Here is a 16714-nt window from a genome sequence, read left to right on the forward strand (position 1 = left end):
TGACTTAACCCATTGATACTCATTGAGTGATTTAACCCATATTTTCAGAATAGCTTCCTGCCGTTTGCATGAAATGTTACAAAAGATACCCGGTTGTGTTTTATGTTCTTACAATAGGTTCAAATATTACACTACGTAGTATGTACAATATTGATTTAAAAATGTGGATTTCCTTTCAGCGCAAATAGTGTATATAATGCCATTATTTCGAAACTATACCCCATTCAAGTTTAAGGGAAAACGATTAAAAGCTGCAACAGGATGAACAGCAGAGGTCTTAGGTGAACATAAACATCACTTTAATAGGAATGCTCCTGATTCTATGTTTTATTTTCAACCAAGAGTTGTTCTTTCTCTCGTGTTAATGTCCACGACTACTTTAGCTTGTACAACAGCAAACCTATCTCTTCGCTCCCCACTGCCGATGTGTAACTCACTAGATTTTCAGCTAATTAAATATTTATCATGCAAACCACACACACTATGTTTGTTGTTTTCCTAAGCCATTTTCTGCAGGGCTGATCTCTAAAGAATCATCATAAATCTAAACTTCAAAATCTGATTGCAGCTACTCAGGAAATACACGTGTGTGGTTTGGTCGGCAGATTGATTTCTTAGCGGTGATGTTATGCTTTCTGTTGCCTGCCAAGAGGCTGCATCTTTAAATGGACACCACATCGGCCTCTGCAGACAAAAGCTGGGAAATACTGGGGCCAACGTGCATTTTCCTACAGAAACGGGGAGCAACAACCATCCCTTTCAGTCTAGTTTTGTCGTTACTCTTGTGCCTTGATCAACCACCAGAATCTTTGTGGAAAGCTACTTAAATTTCTTTAAATATCTCCAACATCCGCAACCCCAACCATCACCCTTCCCCAGTTCCCCCTCTTTTTTTTTCTGGAAGCTGTTGTTGGGATAGATTTCCAAATATCTATAAATTCAGTAGCCCTCCGATATCTGGCCGAGATGAGCCCAGACAATTAACTTGCATTTATATAGCGCCTTTGACATACTTATGTGGAAAGTGAGCAAACTGTAGAACTATCAGGGGCATTAATAGCCCTTCCCTGTCCTGCCTTCCACGTAGACACTTTCCAGCAGGAGGTTTTGACAAGAATGGGACTGTGACCTTTAGTTGGTGTGAGATTGCCTACCCTCTGGTAGGTGCCTTTACAATTCTACTCAATCAGCAATGAAAAAAATCAAATGGCAAAAGTTTGCTGGGAACTTATTAATGTTCTGTAATCTTGTAATTTGAAGGAGGTGCCCAGTATTACAGATAGCAGCAGGTTTCTCAGTCACTGCTTTGGCTCTTGTTGGTCTGATTTACACAATCTTGGGAACGTTTGAAATGATTGTTATATAGTTCAAATCTCCTTTCTCTGAGGCTGTCCTCTTTAATAGTGCTGACATTTAAATCAAGCCAATTTCAGATTGCCCACTGTTCCCATTGTAAATGGCTGATGCCATTTGACTGTCCACTTCGATTCATCATATTTCCCTAGAAAGTTCTTCACAATTAGATTGCACTGATCCCATATGTCCTCTATCTACCCAAATCTGAAATCACCATAACCCAGCATCAACAGCTTTTAATTTAATTCTCAAGACTTGTTTCTAACATAATTTCCCAATTATCAGCAGCTCAGATTTGCTCTGACAAAATGTTCACAGAAAAGGAACAGTCTTTGGAGGACCTACCCCTAATCCTAGTTTGATTCCCTCCTCCTCTGTTTCCTCCCACTTCTTCTCTTCCCACTGCAAGATAATATTGTTGGGCTGCTAGTGGGCAGATTGAAGATGCAAAGCTTCAGCCTGAAAATATTCTTTCATGACTACACTGCCAAGCCCAAAACAGAAGTTACCTTAGGCTGGGCCAAAACACATGTTGCCATTTGTTATAGATGTAACATGGCTGGTCATAATAGAGGGAACAGCTATAGTCTCCCTTGTTTCATTACCACCCATATAAAATATAATAGTCCTGAACTGGTGTCAGCAGCAAAGCAATGGCAATCACCACTGACCTTGAAGAAAGCTGTTCACAAAGATCTAACAAACTCTTTTTTTCCCCTTTCCTGCTGCCAGTTTAAACCTGGTGTCAAGGCATTGAAGTGTCTTGAGGTGCTGCAGTAGTGATGTCAGCAAGCAGGTAAGCAGCCAATCACATTAAAGTATTCAAACACCGCAAACCAGGAAGTTAAAAGCACTTATTACCCTTTGCTTTTAATTTAAATCATCAGGTTGCATGGTGGTATTAAAATTGCATTAAGATAGAAGCTGAAATAATGATAAACAAACTTTAGAAGTGTTTTAAAAATATATGTGGAACTTTTTATAATTATGGAGGAATTTGACATTCCACAATAATAAAATTAACATTTCAGGGCCAGAGAGGATGCTTAGTAGTAATTATGGTGTTAGTACACTGGTAGAAACCCAGTTAGATCTCATGTGACAAGATATAAATTTTTCAAGGTTTTTCAAGATCAGAAAAAATAACAGGTTATTTGTTTGTTATTATGTTAGTTCTGATTGATTGTAGTCTGGGAGTGCATCAACAGTGCACCATATGAAGAAACATAGAATCACTGACAGCAGCTTCTGGATTTCCATGCTATTTTGCAATGCGTGGTCTGTTTCAGTGAAGCAATGATAATGAATGCTGCCATTTTAGTCATCATTACCACTGCAAAGTATGGACCAACATATGGAATAAATGCAATGACTGTGGACAAGCCAGTACCCCATTGGATCTCTCACTTGAATGCTGATTCATTTCTCATCTGAATGCTAAAATCTAACTGAATTGAATGTATATTCATGAACAAGAATGGCAAACTGAATAACTCATTAAGTCATATGTTCATTAATGAAGGACATTGATTTGACAAAGCAGAATTTAGATAATACTCCTTAAAGGAGGGATCTATGCATAAATGGCACCTGGGAGATAAGGTTTGGCTAAAGATTGTATTTTCTGGTCAGCCAATTAAACTGCATTACCTTTCTGTGTAAAATTATACTTTTGAGCCAAGGTAGTTAAAAAGCTACATTGCAAGAACTTTTGCAAATCTGTGAGTTCAAACGTAACAAACTTTTTTTTCAGAATTATACATGGGATCATTCTTCTGCACCAATCCTTCACATCTTGTTTTTAAGGAATAAACATTTGTAAATATGTTGGGGCCACATTTTAAACAATAGCAATAAAAAATAACACCCAACAGTGGAAACAGCAGAGTTTTGATTACAGCCCAGCAAACAGAACATTATCAGAACACCAAGCATCTGACAAAAAGTCCACACTATGATTTCTCTTTAAAGGTACAGAGATCCTTTCCCTGCACATTTCCAGCATTTTCTGCATGGGCATTTTTTAAAAAATAAGATGTGATCCAATAGCTTGCATTTATTTAACATGTTTAATGTAGAAAAATGTTATGAGGTCCTTTACAGAAGTCTAATAAAACAAGCAAAACTACTTTCTTTCTCATTTTTTTCTTTTACTCTTGTACTCTGGAAATATTAAATCCCTGCCAAGTTACAGCTCCATAGGCACCAATCACCTTCTGGTGCCTTGTGCGCTTGAGACATGAGAGAAAATGTTGGTAAGATATCAAATAGAATATTACAGTCAGCCATGTCTTCACCATGTGCAAGGTTTGGTGGATAGTGATCAGAAGTATAAACATTGGCCAATTTGTTTTTCCCTAACCCAGAATATTGAAGTTTACTTCATTACCCTTTCAACCATTCCGATCGAGATTATATAACTCAAAAAAAAAGAAAGAACATATATTAAAACAATGTATTTCACATCCCCAGGATGTCCCACTCACAGTGCACTCACTGTAGTTATGTAGGCAAACAAGAGAGCCAAAATACCACAAACTGCAACTAAGATGAATGGTCAGGTCATCTGTTCATGACCATTTTGGTTGAGGAATAAATGCTGGCCAGAAAATCAGAAGAACTTCCCTGCCCTTTGTGTAATGTGAGGTTATCTTTTATGTTCACATAAACAAGCAGACAAGACATCAGTTTAATATCTCTTCCAAAAGATTGCACCTCCATCAATGAAACATTCATTCACTACTTCACTGTCAGCCGAGATTGTGTGCTCAAATCCTCAAAGGAGCCTTGAACTCAGAATCTTCTAACTTAGAAGTGACAATTACTGAGCCAAACTGACACCAATTCAGTGAAGCAATCAAACTTGGAGCCATTCTAGTCTGTATAACTCAACTACTCACTGGATAAATTTTCTCGATTATTGGATTTCATCTTTTAAAATCAGATTTGGGATAAGCAGTATGACACTACAGGACAGGGATAGGTGCACACTCGAGTCATGTTGGACTGGGATGTGGGAAGAGAAACCCAACAGGGAGACTGATAGCTCAACATGCCCTGACAGCTTCTTACCTAAGATTATGCAGTGTGCCTACTCCTGTTAATACAGCAAAGAAGTTGATAATATCATCGAAAAGGAGCACATTTATCTAAAACGTCAGCAGAGGAATGTTATTTTGAAAATAGTGTGCCACTTCTACTTAGAATCAAAAGCCTTTAATTGGTGATTTGTTTGTTATTGTATCAGAATAATAGCTGCCTCCTGGGTGGAGGTTGCGTATTTGTCATGCCTATTTTGTTGTTCAAAGTATTCAGTAGTGATATTATGCTATTGGCTTTATTTCGTCCATAGGCACATTGTGTAATATCTATTAGAAGACACAAAGGGATTGTTGGAGATGAGAGATGGAAACTGGGATTTTGTAATTTAATACCTGGAGTGTTTGAAGTTCAAAGGTGTGCTGATTTTGTTGAAGGAGAGGGAAGACCAGGAATAGGTAGTTTAAAATTATCAGTTCATGTGAAAGCATTTCTTTTATCTTATGTTGCACGTTGGTGTTGAATGTTTAGCTAACAAAATGTTTCGTAGAGCTTTTTGATAAAAGCTGTTCCCTATTAAAAAGCTCTGCAGAAGACAGCTGTGGCTTTTCACCGGAGAATCTCTTCATATATAAAGATATAAAAGACCAAAAAGCACCGGCCCACCATCCAGACCTTTTCTCGGGCTCCTACTTATCATTTTTCTCACACCACCCACGCTTTGCTGAATCACTAATTGACCTCACTTTTGAACGTTGAAATTTCATTGATTGTGCTTATTGTGTTCGGCGCTGTTTATTTCAATCACCGTAAGTCATCCTTCAAGCTGCTGTAGTGAAACTCATGGTCTCACACCGCTATTCAATAAGTGTGATGTTCAGCCACCGGACTGAAGTTGCACAATCAGTTGCACAGTTGCCCAAGTGACAGTAAAGGCGGCCACAAAGGAATTGTTTGCCAATGTATTTGAATTTGTGCACCAAACCCTGTTGCTCTTGTAACAAATTCCTAATGTTAGCAAAGCGTGATCGGGAGCATTAATCCTCTCGCTGCAGGCAAAGCTTGGACAGTTCCCAAGTGGTTTACAGTTAGATACTTCTAACATGTGACTTCACGCTAGCAGGTGTTCTCCTACCTTTTACTGGGGTCTCACACCTCTTCATTCTGGTGGACCCAGCCAGTGGGTCTGACACTCAAGCTCGACTGCCGTTTTTGTATTGACGTGCAGCCAAACACCGTTTCCATTAACATGAAGGCAGCAGCAGAGCTGCAGATATTTGGTGGGTTCTCCTCTTGCAGAAACACTTTCTAAATTCACAATATCGCTTTCCCTTTGTAGTCTTTCTGAACACATAGATCCTATTTCGGGCCGTTTTTAATGAATTAAGGTAAATTCAGAAAATGTATCCGTGAAAGAATGACTTCTGCTGGTACTTGAGTGTGAAAGTTTTGTTCAGCCACCTGCAGAGGCGGTTTATGCCACAGAAAGTAATTTAGGTTTACACAATCTAAAATGCCCGTTGATTACATGCTATCATTTAATTTTACAAACCTAATCCTGGTAATATGTATGCGATCAGAGTTCGTGTCTTACTTTGAATAACCTCAAAACTCTATTCCTTGCCCCAAAATAATTGTCCACTTCTCAGTTTCCAAAACGCAAAAAGGTTTAAATCTGCTTATGTAAAAACTGCCTAACACTAATGGCTACTAATGATTTAGTGAAGTCTCGGCAACAATCGACAGTTTCTTCCAGTCTGCAAATACGTGAAGCAGTAGAATCGTGAACAATTTGTTCTTACTTCACCATAATTTGCTCCATCCTCGTTTCTGATCATCCAAGTCCACACTACAATGGACAATGTGCAGTGTTCCGGCGCCATCTACTGACCGCAGTATGCTACACCTGCAGATAATCCCTGGATTCGTGCCACATCTAAATTAACCAGCTTTCCGATTTTAAGGTGATTTGTGCCCCTCACACTGCAGGATGTAATTGCTGTGATACTCATTTCAGTCACTCAGTCTCAGCATAGTGGGCCAGTTTCAATGCATGCAGGAGACCAGAATGTGAACTGCACATCGGGCGTTTGACGCTTGCAGTGTGGGACACTGGGAGCCTCCAATGCACGAGGGAATAATGCACCTGCAGCGCCGAGTCTGTGCAGTTGTCCACTCGGCTCATTGCACCGTCCAAAAACATCAAAATTAATGTTGTGCCCTGTTATGAGTCGAGAAAGCTCCAACAGCGTCCAGTTAGTCCAAAACTGCAATAAGGTGGACCACTGTCCGGTCCCCACCCGCGCCCCTTTATGTTGGTTCATCTCTCCGAAAAGCCTCAAGATTGCTCCAAGTACCTACTTATTTATTTCACCCAACCGGGAAAGATATTTCACTATTTAACTGATTTGGAACAAACTATCGGTTGCTTACAGGTGCACTCGTTCTGCCAAATCTGCTCGTTTCCTCAGGGATGTTTCATGATAGCCTGGTTATGGAGACAAAACAAAAACAGAATTACCTGGAAAAACTCAGCAGGTCTGGCAGCATCGGCGGAGCAGAAAAGAGTTGACGTTTCGAGTCCTCATGACCCTTCAACAGAACTAGACATCCCGATATATTTAATTATTCAACTACGCAGAACCATGAAGTTGTCCCTGAACAAGGCCAGACAGACACCGCAAATCTCAAAGGTAACTACCACAAAACTGCAAATACTTCTGCAAAAACCAAGATAACAATTCCTGGACACGCCTGACTGCCAGTATCACCTTAACAGGTAACTCCCAATCTGTCCACTGGACCCTGCCAAATGATGACAAGACAGTGCCATATACTTTTAACATCCATCTTTCAGTGCATTCAAGCGGCCGTACATCGAGACCTGCATCACATTTCTGCCAGGGAAAGAGCAATGGCTATAACCAGTCAAACCCCTTACCATGGGGTACCCAACACCATCCGAGTCATGGTGAAGGGTAGCGAGCAAGGAACAGGAATGGATAGGACCTTCTTCACAAAGAGGATCCTATTCAAGCTGTGTGGTTTTGAGGCTGCGGATATCTACTGCCTACAGGATTCCCCCAGCGCTGGTTTCTTTGATGTGACCTTCAAGCATGTGGCAGCTTGTGTCAAACTCCTGAAGGTGTTTGAGGAAAAGAAAGACCTGCCAGAAATGAAGATCCTGATGGCGGAGTCGCTCTTTGTTCTACCGTTGCATCGTGAACGGGTTGCGATGGTGCATCTGTACAATCCCTATGTCCCTGTCGCTGACGTGCTCACCTTCCTTACCAGGTACTTCGATAAGGTTGGGAGCTGCACTGAAGTTAAAGATAATTTGGGGATCTGGACATATAAACGCCAGGTTAAGGTAACGCTAAAGACCAACGGTAAGGGAGCCGTTTTCCACCCCCCTTCCAGATTCGCTATCGGGGGAAGCCGTGGTTACCTTGTCTACGCTGGGCAACCCAAACTTTGTCACTCATGCGGCAAGTCTGGTCATGTGGCAGCCAATTGCAGTGCTGTCCTCTGCAAGAAATGCAAAAAGGAAGGGCACCAGACAAAAGATTGTAAACAGGCTAAGTGCTGCAACCTGTGTGGCGAGGCAAGTCACCTCTACAAGACCTGCCCCAAACGTTGCAGTACTTATGCACAGGCAGCTAAAGCCAACGAGGGGGAAGCAGAAGAAATGCCTCGTGTCACACCAACCACCAAGGGCCCCAGGGAAAACATCGGGACAAAGGAGGACACAGAGAGAGACAAGGTGGAGGAAAAAATTGAGGCAGCAGACAGCCAATCAACAGCACTGCCCCCTGAACCTCCCACTCCTCAGGAGAGCGAATCAACGGAGGAGGAGGAGGCAGCAGTGGGAAAGCAGCAGGGGGAGTGGCAGCTGGTGAAGAGAGCCAAAAGGAAGAAGGGGCTAAAAAGAAACCAAGCCACTTCCCAGACAAGAGTCAAGAGGCATCTCCTATCCGACACGGATAACAAGAGCAGCAGCTCTTCGGACGAAGAAGGGCCAGGGCGGCGCCAACAGAAGAAGCGGCAAAACGATAGGGAGTTGGAGGATGAGTCACCCAAGCTCCAGAACATTGGTGACAATGAGGAGACCAGCGCACCCCAACTTGGCCCACAACCCAAAGAGGCCAGTGCATCACAACCCCAGGAATCTGGGAGCAGTGAGGCGCTCAGTGCACCCCAGCTCCGGGAAGCCGGGAGCAGCAACGCCCCAGAGGGGGAGAGGATTGGAGAAGCTTCTCCAACAGAGGACATTTCAAACCCCACTCTCTGCACAGACCCCCAGATGCCACCCGAGCAGAACATCTCCAATGGGGAGGTTCAGGACGCTTTCCTCAGCCCATCCCAAGTGAAGCAATTTGAGCACACCACGGGCATGAAGGAACTCTCAGATACAATAGGTTTGGTAAGCGACTAACTGCTTTAAAATGGGTGTAAAGATTGTATCCATAAATGTGCGTAGCATTAAATCTACTATGCGATGTGTTGCGACCTTGGACTACCTTGCCAAGGTCAAAGCTGACCTGCTGTTTCTACAGGAGTGTGCGATACCGCACCTCAGCTCCTACAGGCAATGGTCACGATGGTGGTCCCATGGGCCATTGATCTGGTTGGGAGGAAACGACTCTTGTTCCTCTGGCCTGGGGATTCTGCTGTGGGGAGGCAGCTTCACCATCTCCCAGGTTAAGGAGGTGGTGGGCGGGCGCCTCCTCGTAGCAGATGTAATGTATAAGAATGCTCCACTCCGGTTAATTAACGTCTACGCCCCGTCACAAGGGGCTGAGCGGCTGGAGGTTTATCAGCAGCTCCCACTGCTGCTGGCAACCTCCAGGCCCGTCATTGTGGGCGGCGACTTCAACTGCATCATCGATGCGGCTGGACGATCCGGCAGGGCCGACAGCAGATTGGACGCTACATCCAGATACCTGATGGAAACAGTAAAGGATGCCAAGTTGCACGACGTCTTCAGCAACCCTGCAGATGGAGCGCAGTGTAGATACACCTGGTCGCGGCCTGACGGGTCCGTCTGTTCCAGGATAGACTTCCTGTTTGTGTCCCGCGCATTTGCAGTCAGATCCACCGACGTCAAGCCGGTGTTCTTCTCCGACCACTGCCTCCTACTGGCTGACTGCCACTTAGAGAAGGATCAGGGGGTTGGCAGGGGGGTATGGAAGCTAAACGTGCAACTACTGACCCCAGAGAACATTGAGGAGCTCAAGAGGGATTACAAAGGTTGGAGAACCATGAAACCCCACTTTGAGTCACTGACACACTGGTGGGAAGTGATCAAGGGAAACATCAAGAGGTTTTTCGTCCTCAAAGGCACCCAGAAAGCTAGAAAGGAACAGAGGGAAATGTCCCGACTCCAGAAAAACATGCAGAACCTGCTCTGGCTGCGGTCGATGGGGGTCGATATCAAGGATGAACTCCAAGAGGTGAAGAGCCAGCAAGCCTCGCTCTTTGCCTCGGAGGCCTCCAAGATCATCTTCCGTTCCAGAATCTGCTCTGTAGAGCAGGATGAGACGTGCTCATGTTTCTTCTTCCAAAAGGTACACAGAGAGAGCTCTGTGATCAGCAGCCTGAAGAAAGAAGACGGCTCAGTTAAGTCATTGCAATCTGACATTTTGAGGATTAGCAAATCCTTCTATGCCGGATTGTATGACGTAAAGCCCACAGACAGCACGGCCTCCCAGTCCTTCCTGTCCTCTATCATGGAGGTCTTAGATGACAGTACACGGGAGAGTCTGGACAAAGCGCTAACTCCTGACGAACTGACTGAGGCCCTTGAGTCCTTCGAGAAGAGTAAAACTCCCGGAAGCGACGGCTTGCCGGCAGAGTTGTATTCGGCTCTGTGGGACTGGATCGGCCCAGACCTGCTAGAAGTGTATGACGGTATGCTCCTGGCTGGCAGTATGTCAGAATCCATGAGGAAAGGCATTATCACCCTCATCTACAAGCACAAGGGTGAAAGGGAGGAAATTAGAAATTGGCGACCCATTTCACTGTTGAATGTGGACTATAAAATTCTGTCCAAGGTCATCGCCAGTCGGGTCAAATCCGCTCTGGAATTGGTGATCCACCCTGACCAGACCTGCACTGTGCCGGGCAGGAAGATCTCTGACAGCCTCACGCTGCTCAGGGATACGATTGCCTATGTACAGGACAGGGGTGTGGATACCTGCCTCATCAGCCTGGATCAGGAGAAGGCCTTTGACAGAATATCGCACACCTATATGGCGGATGTGCTCTCCAAAATGGGGTTTGGGGAGGGAATTCGCAATTGGATCCAACTGCTCTACACTAACATCAGTAGTGCAGTCTCAATCAATGGGTGGGAATCAAATAGCTTTCCTATTAAATCTGGAGTCAGGCAGGGCTGCCCTCTCTCGTCTGTTCTTTTCGTGTGTTGCATAGAACCCTTTGCTGAGTCCATCAGGAAGGATCCGGGCATAAGAGGAGTGACGATCCCAGGTAGTGGAGGCACTCAGATCAAAGTCTCCCTGTACATGGATGATGTCGCCATCTTCTGCTCTGATCCCCTGTCGGTGCACAGATTTATCCACATCTGTGACCAGTTCAAACTGGCCTCGGGAGCCAAGGTAAATCGTGGGAAGAGCGAGGCCATGTTCTTTGGGAACTGGGCTGACCGATCCTTTGTCCCTTCACTGTCAGGGCTGATGGCCTGAAGGTGCTGGGGATATGGTTCGGAGGGCACGCGTTAGAAACTGGAAGGAGCGAGTGTCTATGGTGAAAAGGAAACTGGGCATGTGGGAGCAACGGTCCCTCTCCATTGCGGGTAAGAACCTGGTCATCAGGTGTGAGGCACTCTCGCTGTTGCTTTACGTGGCGCAGGTCTGGCCCAGTGCACACTCCTGTGTGGTGGCGATCACCCGAGCCATCTTCCGCTTTATCTGGAGGTCGAAAATGGATCGTGTCCGCAGGGACACGATGTACAAGCCTCTAGATAAAGGGGGAAAAAAACGTGCCCAACATCGCCCTCATTGGCCACCTTTGTGTGCGGCTGCATCAAGCGGTGCATAGACCCTCAGTATGCAAACACCAAGTGTCACTACATGCTGAGGTTCTACCTGTCCCCGGTGTTGCGAAGGATGGGTCTGGCCACTATGCCGCGGAACGCTCCAAGTAGTTGGACCGTGCCGTACCACCTGTCCCTTGTGGGAAAATTTATGCAGAGAAACACCTTCGACCACAAGTCCGTCAGGCAGTGGTCGGCACATAACATCTTAAAGGCCCTGAGGGAAAAGGAGAGGGTGGATCCTGTGGAATGGTTCCCTGAGCAGACTGACAAAGTAATTTGGCAGAGTGCCTCATCACCAGAACTTTCCAACAAACACCAAGATGTAGCTTGGCTGGTGGTGAGAAAGGCCCTCCCTGTAAGATCCTTCCTACACACCAGGAGTCTCATCCCCTCTGCACGTTGCCCTCGAGGAGGCTGTGGTGGGGAAGAGACCGTTGTTCACCTCCTTGTAGATTGTGTCTTTGCAAAGAAGGTCTGGAGAGGGATGCAGTGGTTGCTGTCGAGGTTCATCCCGAGCAGTTCTGTGACAGAGGACTCTGTGCTCTACGGGCTGTTCCCAGGGACACACACCGAGACAAACATCAACTGCAGCTGGAGGATCATCAACTCGGTGAAAGACGCTCTTTGGTCTGTCCGAAACTTGTTGGTTTTCCAGCGCAAAGAGTTGTCCCCGACCGAGTGTAGCAGACTAGCACTTTCCAAGGTCCAGGACTACGTGCTGAGGGACACAGTTAAGCTTGGGGCAGCCGCCGCAAAGGCGCAATGGGGAAGGGTCGCTGCCTAAGACCTTTCTGCCACAGTGCACTGTGGGGCTGGGAACTGTAAAGAGCCCCTCAGGCTGTACAGATTAAAATGTATGTCTGCCAATGATTGAAATATTCATTGTTTTTTCTGATACACCTTGTGTTTCATGTTGTAAAAGTTGAACCTGTTTGTATTTTTGTAATGGTGATTTGAAATGGTTCGAAATGTTTTTGAAGATTTATGAATAAAGTATATTTTTTGCAAAAAAAAAAATTCAAGCGGCCGTACATCCACCTAGCCCAAAGCATTTCCCTTCATGAGCCCAAGGGGTTTCCACTCCATGAATGTTTAACTGCTCTGGAATTATAGGTACAGAATCATGCTGAAAAATGCCTACTATCTCACTCACCTGAACCATCCCCACCATTTCCCACACCCTTCCATTAGCACCAAGTAACATTTGTGCTCCTTTCTCGCACTAGCCCAACCAGGACACATTATGGTGTCATTTAAATTAAATGTTATTAACCATAACCGTGTACAGGGTACAGTTAAGTGAACTATATGGTGTGTGTCACTGTCAAAAGATTTTCCAGTGGGAGAAGGGAGTGACATGGATATTAACTGTCACTGTCCATTTGTGGAAATTGAGATATCTGGAATTCTCTTCTGCTGGGTAAGTAGATGGCTCTGCATTTACTTTGGTTATTGTTATTTGAGCAGCACAACTGGAAGTGGAGTCATCGAGAGGCATAGCCATAATTTTTGCCACTCAAAATGTATTCCCTCTTACGTGCATTCTCCTGTTGTAAGCAGATCCAAAAAGGGATTTTTTTTTTCTGTAAGAGAGTAATTTGCTATTCACGTGCCCACTAGACATATGTAGGAAGATATGACACTCTGGTGTCTTGTGCTGACCTCATGAGTCACAGTGTTAACAAATCATTATGGTAATGCTACATAATGCCATGGAACAACATGAACATAATTCTTTTTTTTATAAAGCACATGAAGAGTTGTCAAAATTAATTGGTGCACCAAGTTTACTGTAAACTGTTAAGATGCACTGTAAATCAATGTTATGATATTGAGCTACGTATCAGCACACCTGCCTGAGCTACCCATGTAACTGAATAAATTTCTTCCTCACTTGCTGCCAAGTGAGAAAACATACTCCTGAAGCAGTTTATTTCCAGCAATAATGTATTACATATGCATGATCATTTTTCATCCTAGTGATGTACACAAGACAATGGCCCTGATATTTACAGAGAGCTGGGGAGGCAGGGGAGAAGAGACTGTTTTGCATTTGGTAAGCTTGGATAAATGGGTTTCCCTCATGCCCTGCCGAATTTAGGGGCAGTAATTGATTAACAAAAAACAAAAACAGAATTACCTGGAAAAACTCAGCAGGTCTGGCAATCTTTGTCTCCATTCCCTAGCTGCTGCCAGCCAGATCGAGAGAATGACTAGCTATCAGTGGGAAAGCCATAGCCAGGGAGCAGAGAACAAGGAGGGAGAGTCAGAATGCAGAGGTTCAGGCAGTGGGGTGCAACATCCAAGGCTAGGGGTTAAGGCAGGGAGATCAGAAAGGCCAGAGGATTGTGGCAGGGGGTGCAGATTGGAGTGGAAGGAAGAGATTGAACAGCAGAGAGTGGGGCTAGGGGAGGGGGTGCAGATCAGAGGTGGGGTAAGAAAATCGAGAAGGCCAGGGGAAAATAGAAAGGAACAGGGGAGGTCAGAAAGGTTGGGGTCCAGGATAGGGGAACCGGGGGGTCGGGGAGTGGGAAATCCAAGGACAGCTGTGATGTTTCAGGAAGGCCAGGTGGATGGGAAGATTGTGGCTCAGGTGTCTGATGGTGGTCAATTGGCTGATCCTGGGAGTTGCTTACAGGTAAACTTGGGCGTCAAGGGGAAACACTGCAAATTGCTGGAAAGGCATTTACCTCATGGATCCAGCAGTCCTTGTCTCCCTTTCTTAAGGCCCAGGAAACCTGGCTGACCAGGTTAAAACAAAAAATGGAGAAAAGACATGTGGAACACAGCCTCACTAAAGTGCCTATTATGAGCCACCCCACTTCCTGGAAACAGATTTGTCACCCCCACCCCCAACCCATCTTCCAGCCTTTGTTAAAACAAGAAATACATGGGTTGTGTTCATGTTTGTGATTCTTCCAATGTTCTAGTTCACATTAACCACCTAGCTTCCATTTCTTTATTTTTCAACTATCCCAAGGTTAGTACACAAAGGATTATTTTGCATGATTTTACTTTGGAGGTTGTTTCATTTTCAGCTGCTTCATCAATGACCTTTCCTCTATCATAAGGTCAGAGGTGGAAATGTTTGCTGATGATTGCATAAAATTCAGTCCCATTCATAACTCCTCTGATACTGAAGCAGTCCGTGTCCACATGAGGCAAGACCTGGACAACATTCAGGCTGGTGCTGATAAGTGGCAAGTAACATTCATGCCGCACAAGTGCCAGGCAATGACAATCTGCAACAAGAGAGTCTAACCATCTCTCTTTGACATTCAATGGCATTATCATTACCACACAGCCCAACATCCTGGCCATATAAATACTGTGGCTATAAAAGCAGGTTAAGGACTGGGAATTCTGTGATGAGTAACTCACTTTAGGATTCCCCAAAGCCTGACCACCATCTGTAAGGCACAAGTCAGGAGTGTGATGGAATACTCTTCACTTGCCTGGAAGAGTGCAGCTCCAAAAACACTTAAGAAGCTCTACACCCTCCAGGACAAAGCAGCCCACTTGATCAACACGCCTTCTTCTACCTTAAACCTTCATTCCTCCCACCAACAGCGCATTGTGGCAGCAGTGTGTACATCTACAAGCAGCACTGTAGCAATTCGCTAAGGATCCTTCCAAACCTGTGACCTCTACCACCTAGAACAACAAGGGCAGCAGATGCATGGGAACACCACCACCTGCAAGTTCCCCCCCAAGTCACATATCATCCTGACCTTGAAATGTATTGGCATTCCTTCATTGTCACTGGATGAAAGTCTTGGAAATCCCTCCCTTATAGCACTGTCAATTTACCTACACCATATGAAGTACAGCAGTTCAAGAAGATGGCTCACCATCAATTTCTCAAGGGCAATTAGGGATAGGCAATAAATGTTGGCCTTGTCAGCAACACCCATAGAATTAAAAAAAAGCAATTACCACCCGGAAATAAGAAAACATTCTGTGAATTGAAAAGTCTTAGGTATAGACCAGGGCCAAATGATTTTGCCACTTGAATTGTGAAAAGATTTGTAGGCTTTTTTGTCTATAACATCACAAGCATTTAGGACAAACAGGAGTTTGATTATATTGAAGTATTTATTTATAAAGTCACAATTCCATTATTTAATTAAGAAGCAGTAGCTACTTTTGGTACATTGTCTTTTCATACATATTTATAAACAGTGATGAACCTCCACAAAGTACTGAACAAATATTAACAAACAATATAAAGGTCAAAAATCAACAGAATAATAAACTAAACTGAAATTGGATTGGAAACTGTTCAAGAGAACATACTGGTCATAAGGGCAAAATCCTCAACTTCTTAATGAATCTTTTGGTCATCTGTCCTAGTATCTCCTTATGTGGCTTGGTGTAAAATTTTGTTTGGCAATGCTTATGTGAAGCACCTTGGGATGTTTTAGTGTGTTAAAGGTGGTATATAAATGCAAGTTGTTGTTGTTGTAGTGCATGTTGGCCTGTGTACTTTGCATGTTGTTGATGACAATGCTCTAAAATGGCTGGATTATGTGCGAGTCTGCATACCCTAAATAACACATTTTTCACTTGTGTCATACCTTCAGTACCAGCTTGTCTCCCCTATGTATTATATGATATGTTATAGAGGTTTAATTATGGCTTAAGTATAAAATCTGAAGCAGCACAATGAAAATCAACTCAATTCTTCAGGTTCTTGACAAGCAAGTTGACTGCAGTAGTTTGTAAAGCCCATTGGAAATAGAAGTACCAGATTAGAATTTCAACTGGAACTTTGTGTATTTTCTTTACATTTCTTTCCCATTAGAAATCATTACTTATTTGAACATTCTTAGTTTCATAAAGGGAGATCCATCGTTAACCCAGTGCATGGCTACATCAGTGAATTACTGCTCCAATTTACAGTGTATATCAACTGCAGCTATGTCATGTGTTGTACATGCAAAAACACTGGAGAATTCTTTAATAAGTCCCATACCACAACTCTTCCCTCAGTATAAAGATAAATTATCCATATCAATTGCACAGTCCAAAAACAACTCTGCACTCTAATCAATAAACAAGATTCCTATAAATTCACTATTTCAAGCCAAAACAGTGGAGCAGCAAACTTTAAATAGTAGGTCAAAAATTCATAGCTGCTTGGCATCTTTTATTCTTCTACACTTTACAATATCTGTTATGTTGCATTTTCGTGTTCAGTTAAGCATGTCCTTGAATATGTAGTGTTTTGGATAAATATTCATAATCTTAGAGCTGAATAAA

This window comes from Carcharodon carcharias, chromosome 7, assembly GCF_017639515.1.
Source record: "Carcharodon carcharias isolate sCarCar2 chromosome 7, sCarCar2.pri, whole genome shotgun sequence".
NCBI classification, from domain to species: domain Eukaryota; kingdom Metazoa; phylum Chordata; class Chondrichthyes; order Lamniformes; family Lamnidae; genus Carcharodon; species Carcharodon carcharias.